Raw genomic sequence first — 6,275 nt, 5'->3', positions numbered from 1 at the left:
CACAAATGAACATATCTACAGAACAGAAACAGACTCACAGACATAGAGAACAATTTGTGGTTGCCAAGCGGTGGAGGGTCGGGGGAGAGAAGTACTGGGAGTTTGAGATGAGCAGATGCAAACCATTATATATAGAGGATGGATAGAGAACAAGATCCTATTGCACAGCATAGGGAATCTATTCAATATCCTGTGAAAAATCATGAAGGAAAAGAAGATGAAAAAGAATATACATGTGTAACTGAGTAGCTTTGCTTTACAGCAGAAATTAACACAACAGTGTAAATCAACTATACAATAAAAATTTTTTTTTTAAAGAATGGCATAAACAATTTCCTTCCTGAATACTAGGAACAAACACAAAATTACAGTCCGGCAGTGCAAGGGTTAGTCACACAAAGCTTAATCCTACAATTAACACTGAAGTCAAAAGCTGAAGGAAATTAGAAGAAAGAGCATCAATCAGAGCCCCTGGGACGCTGAGAGGGTTCCGGAGAGGCGACGACAGTTGCCGGAAACAGTCAACAGATGGAGCTGGGGGGCTGCAAAGGGCGTGTGCGCAGAGGGCTCGCCTCCCCGCGGTGGCAATCACACTTCATCAGAGGTACACAACAGCCCTCCCATCCTGCTAACGCGGCCGGAGAACTACAATCGCAGCCCAAGTGGAGCGTGGGCAGCTGACCGCACAGGGATGTGCGTGGGTCCTACGTGGGCACTGACGCAGCCCCAGGACAAAGCGGCCCTTTTGCTACCTTCAGCCCAGAGGATGTGTGTCATAGAGACCCGGAGGCTGCATGCACCTCACGGGGAACAGGCTTTGGACATAGCGGGTCTCTGTCTCTCTCATTTTATTTCATTTACTTACTTGTGTACCTCTCACTTAGGAACGATCTCGTCTGTCCTGAACCGGCGTTTTCTCAAAGAAAATGTTTTTGTCTGTAAATGGAAAGAAAAATCAGCTAGAAATGTCCCCACCGTGGTGCCTGACATAACCAGCATGAACTGGGGCCCCAGAGACCAGCCTAAAATCTGGGGGCAGGCTTCGGTGGGAGGGGAGGACAGCCGCTCCGGGCTGCTGAGCGCTTCCCCGGGCCACACAGGGGTTAAGCTCCGTGAAGCTGGGAACCCAGTCTGTCTGATCTGACTTCCGGTTTTAGCTGCTCTAGCCCTGACATTGTGCCTGGCACACAGTGTGTGCTCAATATCGGACTCTGGGCCGCATTAATCAAATAAATGATGCTTTCAGCATACAGATCTATACTTAAATTCTGACTCTTAAATCCTGTCCGGGACAATGTTCCGGGCAAGATATTTGACCTCCTCTTGGCCATGAGTTCTTCAAAAATAACGCACTGGATTTGTCACTATATTCACAGTGGCTGAAAAAAGATAGGTGCTGGATAAATCTTTTGTGGAAATGAGACCCTGCACCTCAGTTTACTCATCTGTAGAAGAAGTACCATGATATCTACCCAGAAGGATTAACTCTTATGAAGATTAAATGAGGTGATGTATTTAAAGTTCCTGGCACATAAGAAGTGCTGAATAAATATATGGTAACAATAGTTTTTGTTGGCAAACATCTCCGCTGCCCTCTGTTACCTTATTCCAGGTAACCCTCAAATGTGAATCTGTCTGCATTCTACCTGTCTTCTCCTGCTGCTGCTAAGTCGCTTCAGTCGTGTCTGACTCTGTGCGACCCCATAGACGGCAGCCCACTAGGCTCCCCTGTCCCTGGGATTCTCAAGGCAATCACACTGGAGTGGGTTGCCATTTCCTTCTCCAATGCGTGAAAGTGAAGTCCCTCAGTTGTGTCCGACCCTTAGTGACCCAGGCTACCAGGCTACCTGCAGCCTACCAGGCTCCTCCGTCCATGGGATTTTCCAGGCAAGAGTACTGAAGTGGGATGCCATTGCCTTCTCCACCTGTCTTCTCCTACACACCCTCAAACATCTTCGTTTACACTTAGAGCCATTCGAGGGGTGTCCCAACAGGAGCACCCTGACCAGCGATTATTATCCTCTTCCACACATCATCCACTTCCACACAAAGCTGCAGAACTCCACTAGCAACCCGAGACAGAGCAGCAGCAAGTGCTCGGCCAGGAGAAAGCAGCTGGCTTCCTGGGAGGCAGGCCTATTCCCAACCATCTCTTTAGCCCAGATGGGGCCCAGAGGGAGAATGCTACAGTCTAGGCTCAACCTCTGGAAAGAGCCACAGTGCTAAGTCTCAGGGGCCTCCCTGGTTGGAAAGATGCTCCCAAAGCTGATCCTGGCCACAGCCTCCTTGAATTTTACTTTGGGAAAGATGCTAATGGGGGTTTTCCACCTCAGAATTGGAAATCATATACTTAAATCTATAGGGGATATATGATTCTAGAAACTTCATGGAAGGTCAAACCTCAGGACCATCTAGAAGCTTCCAAAAGGCAGACATCTGCAACTCTAGATGAGAGAAGACCATTTTTCCCCCCAAGGTGCTTAAAGGCAGCTTGGCTTGGAGACTTCTTGAACAGCCAATCAATTCTATGTTTCTGTAAGATGATGGCACGAAGAAAACCCAACAGCAACATGACTCCTTGCAGATTGTTCTTCTGTTTGGATGGGATTGGATGAGAAGCATCTTTTAGGAAAGAGATAATGTGGATGACCCTGCATTTGTATAATATGATCATTCTTATCAATTTTATACTTGTATTGCCTACAACTCTGTCAATCAAGTAGACCAGATGCTTTAAAATTCCACATTACATATGGAAAAACTGATATTTAGAAGATCCAGCTGATTTTCCAGACTTGCGTTTAGTTAATAGGCAAACCTGAAATTTGTTTCCATCTACAATGCTTCTGAATGAACTATACAGCCTCCCAGCTCCCAGCTGTACTTGGAAGAAGGTGACTATCAGGATGATGTCTGTCCCCTCCCCACATGACAGAAACACATAGATGGCTGTGGTTCAGACCTTTCTTATAATGAAATGTCTTTTCCAAATGTTTTCAGAAATACTCAGAAAGTACAACTTATATAAGTCATATTTTAGTCTCTTCCCTTTCAACTTCTAATAATTAGTTTCAAATATATAAGCATTATTTGCCCTGAATTTGTCTTCTGAAATATATATGAAGAAATGTCACCTTGGAAAATAATTTCCTCTTAAAAAAATATCTGAAAAGTTGTCCCCTATAATTTGAAACAATTTAGCCTAAGAATGAGTTTTGGGATGGATGAGGAGCACTTCTTCTCCTAAAATACATTTCTTAAAATTCATACACATTTACTTACTTGTCAGTTTTGATATACATATGATGAATTTAGCTTTGACTGACTTGATTGTTTGATTGGTTTATCGTCTGGGTAATTTGCAAAGTGAGGTTATAACATTTATTTAGAAATAATGTCTCTCAATGTCAGCTTCTTCACTCTTATTTCTTAAGCACTATTTTAAAAAGATTTATTTATTTATTTTTGGCTGCACTGGGTCTTTATGGCTGCATGTGAGCTTACTTCAGTTGCAAAACTGGCAATACCACAGTCTCTTCTGTTGGAACAAGAGTATTTGTTCAGGATTGGGAACACGTGTACACCCGTGGCGGATTCATGTTGATGTATGGCAAAACCAATACAATATTATAAAGTAGTTAGCCTCTAGTTAAAATAAATAAACTTAAATTTTAAAAAAAGAAAAAAAAAAGAGTATTTGAGAGGCACCAGTGGCTATCTGGAAGGTTTATGGGCTTTGGAATTAGACCTGACTTTGACACCGAACTTGATTCATTCGAAAAATCATCCTATCTTGTATGCCCAGCATTGCTATCTCAGTTCAGTTCAGTTCAGTCGTTCAGTCATGTCTGACTCTTTGTGATCCATGAACTGCAGTATGCCAGGCCTCCCTGTCCATCACCAACTCCCGGAGTCCACCCAAACCCATGTCCATTGTGTCAGTGATGCCATCCAACCATCTCATCCTCTGTCGTCCCCTTCTCCTCCTGCCCTCAACTTTCCCAGCATCAGGGTCTTTTCCAGTGAGTCAGCTCTCCGCATCAGGTGGCCGAAGTATTGGAGTTTCAGCTTCAACATCAGTCCTTCCAATGAATACTCAGGACTGATCTTCTTTAGGATGGACTGGTTGGATCTCCTTGCAGTCCAAGGGACTCTCAAGAGTCTTCTCCAACATCACAGTTCAAAAGCATCAATTCTTCTGTGCTCAGCTTTCTTTATAGTCTAACTCTCACATCCATACATGACCACTGGAAAAACCATAGCCTTGACTAGACGGACCTTTGTTGGCAAAGTAATGTCTCTGCTTTTGAATATGCTATCTAGGTTGGTCATAACTTTCCTTCCAAGGAGTAAGTGTCTTTTAATTTCATGGCTACAATCACCATCCGTAGTGATTTTGGAGCCCAGAAAAATAAAGTCAGCCACTGTTTCCACTGTTTCCCTATATATTTGGCATGAAGTGATGGGACCGGATGCCATGATCTTAGTTTTCTGAATGTTGAGCATTGCTATCTATGAAGGCATAAATGACCATGAATAGCACTCATGGGTCCGACCCTTGTGAAACTTATAGTCCAGCAACTTGACTCACTGTGTGTCTTTATGCAAGTTACAGTACTTCCCTGAAAAAGTGAAAGTGTTAGTTGTTCAGTTGTGTCTGACTCTTTGCGACCCCATGAACTGAGCCCATCAGGCAGTACCTCCCTGAGCTCCATTTAAACTGTATATTATGTAGTTAAACTGTATTATGTAGATACTAGAAAACTAAAATAAGGAAAGATGTTTTCTTCACAAGACCATGGTGAAAAGTTATTTAAATAGCATGAAGCATCTAGTTCATGGCTGGTAGTCAAGCAAATACACTTCCCTGGTGGCTCCGTGGTAAAGAATCCACCTGCCAATGCAGGAGATGTGGGTTCGATCCTTGGGTCAGGAAGACCCCCTGGCACAGGAAAAGGCAACCCACTCTAGTATTCTTGCCTGGGAAATCCCATGGACAGAGGAGCCTGGTGGGTTTCAGTCCACAGGCTCGCAGAGTCAGACGTGACTTAGCAACTAAACAACAGTCAAGTAAATGTTTCTGTTTGTCCTACTTAATTAATTAAATCAAATCCAGCAGCAGAGGGCAGCAGAATCACTTCCGACCTTTGCAGTCTCAATTAAACCCTTGCAATGTGGGCTTACCCTTACCAGGCTCTTCACTCAGATCTCCCTTATAACTTGGCCATCTGGCATTTCTTTCTTTCTTTCTTTTTTTTTTTTTTTAATTTTATTGAAGGGGAGTTGATTTGCAATGTTATATCAATTTCTGTAGAGAAAGCAATGGCAACCCACTCCAGCACTCTTGCCTGGAAAATCCCATGGACAGAGGAGCCTGGTAGGCTACAGTCCATGGGGTTGTGAAGAGTCGGACACGACTGAGCGACTTCACTTTCACTTTGCACTTCCACACGCTGGAGAAGGAAATGGCGACCCACTCCAGTGTTCTTGCCTAGAGAATCCCAGGGACAGAGGAGCCTGGTGGGCTGCAGTCCATAGGGTCGCACAGAGTCGGACACGACTGAAGTGACTTAGCATGCATGCAATAATTTCTGTTCCACAGCAAAGTGATTCAGGTATACATATATATACATGTATATATAATACACTGCATGTATTCTTACACTGTGGTTTATCACTGGATATCCTGTGCTGTACAATAGGACCTTGTTGTTTATCCATCCTGTCTATACTGGTTTACATATGCAACTCCCAAACTCCCAATCCTTCCCTGCCCTCCCCTCCTCCCACCTTGGCAACCACAAGCCTGTTCTCTATGTCAGCCAGCTTTTCCCGTGCGTCATCCTCTTCAGTTTTGGCAGAGCACTCTGAGTTACTGACCACAGCCTCCTCCTTGAACCTCCCTCACTTGGCTTCCTAATTCTCTGCTTTCTTTCCCAGTGCTCTTCCTGTTCCCCAGCTCCTTTCCCTCCTTCTTCGCCTCCTCTTTATGAACACCATCTCCATGCACACGCTGCCAATGTCTTCACTGGCCCAACATTTCTTTTGTCTGTCATCCAGTCCCATCTGTCCATCCTCTGTTCAGGCTGGCCTCCAGCCAAAAATTCCAGCAGTGATTCTACCATCTTCTCCTCACAGGTGCCTCCTCCTCTTACCTTTTGGTTTCTGTTTATGAGAAAGTTGCAGTTGAATCTTTCGGGACCTTTCCCATTCCTCATTTCCCATCAACAAACACTGATCGATATTGATTTGGCCCAGTATCCTCAGTCTGTGCC

The sequence above is a fragment of the Bos indicus x Bos taurus genome, chromosome 14 (assembly GCF_003369695.1).
Source record: "Bos indicus x Bos taurus breed Angus x Brahman F1 hybrid chromosome 14, Bos_hybrid_MaternalHap_v2.0, whole genome shotgun sequence".
Taxonomy (NCBI): Eukaryota; Metazoa; Chordata; class Mammalia; order Artiodactyla; family Bovidae; genus Bos; species Bos indicus x Bos taurus.
This window is presented reverse-complemented; position numbering follows the sequence as displayed.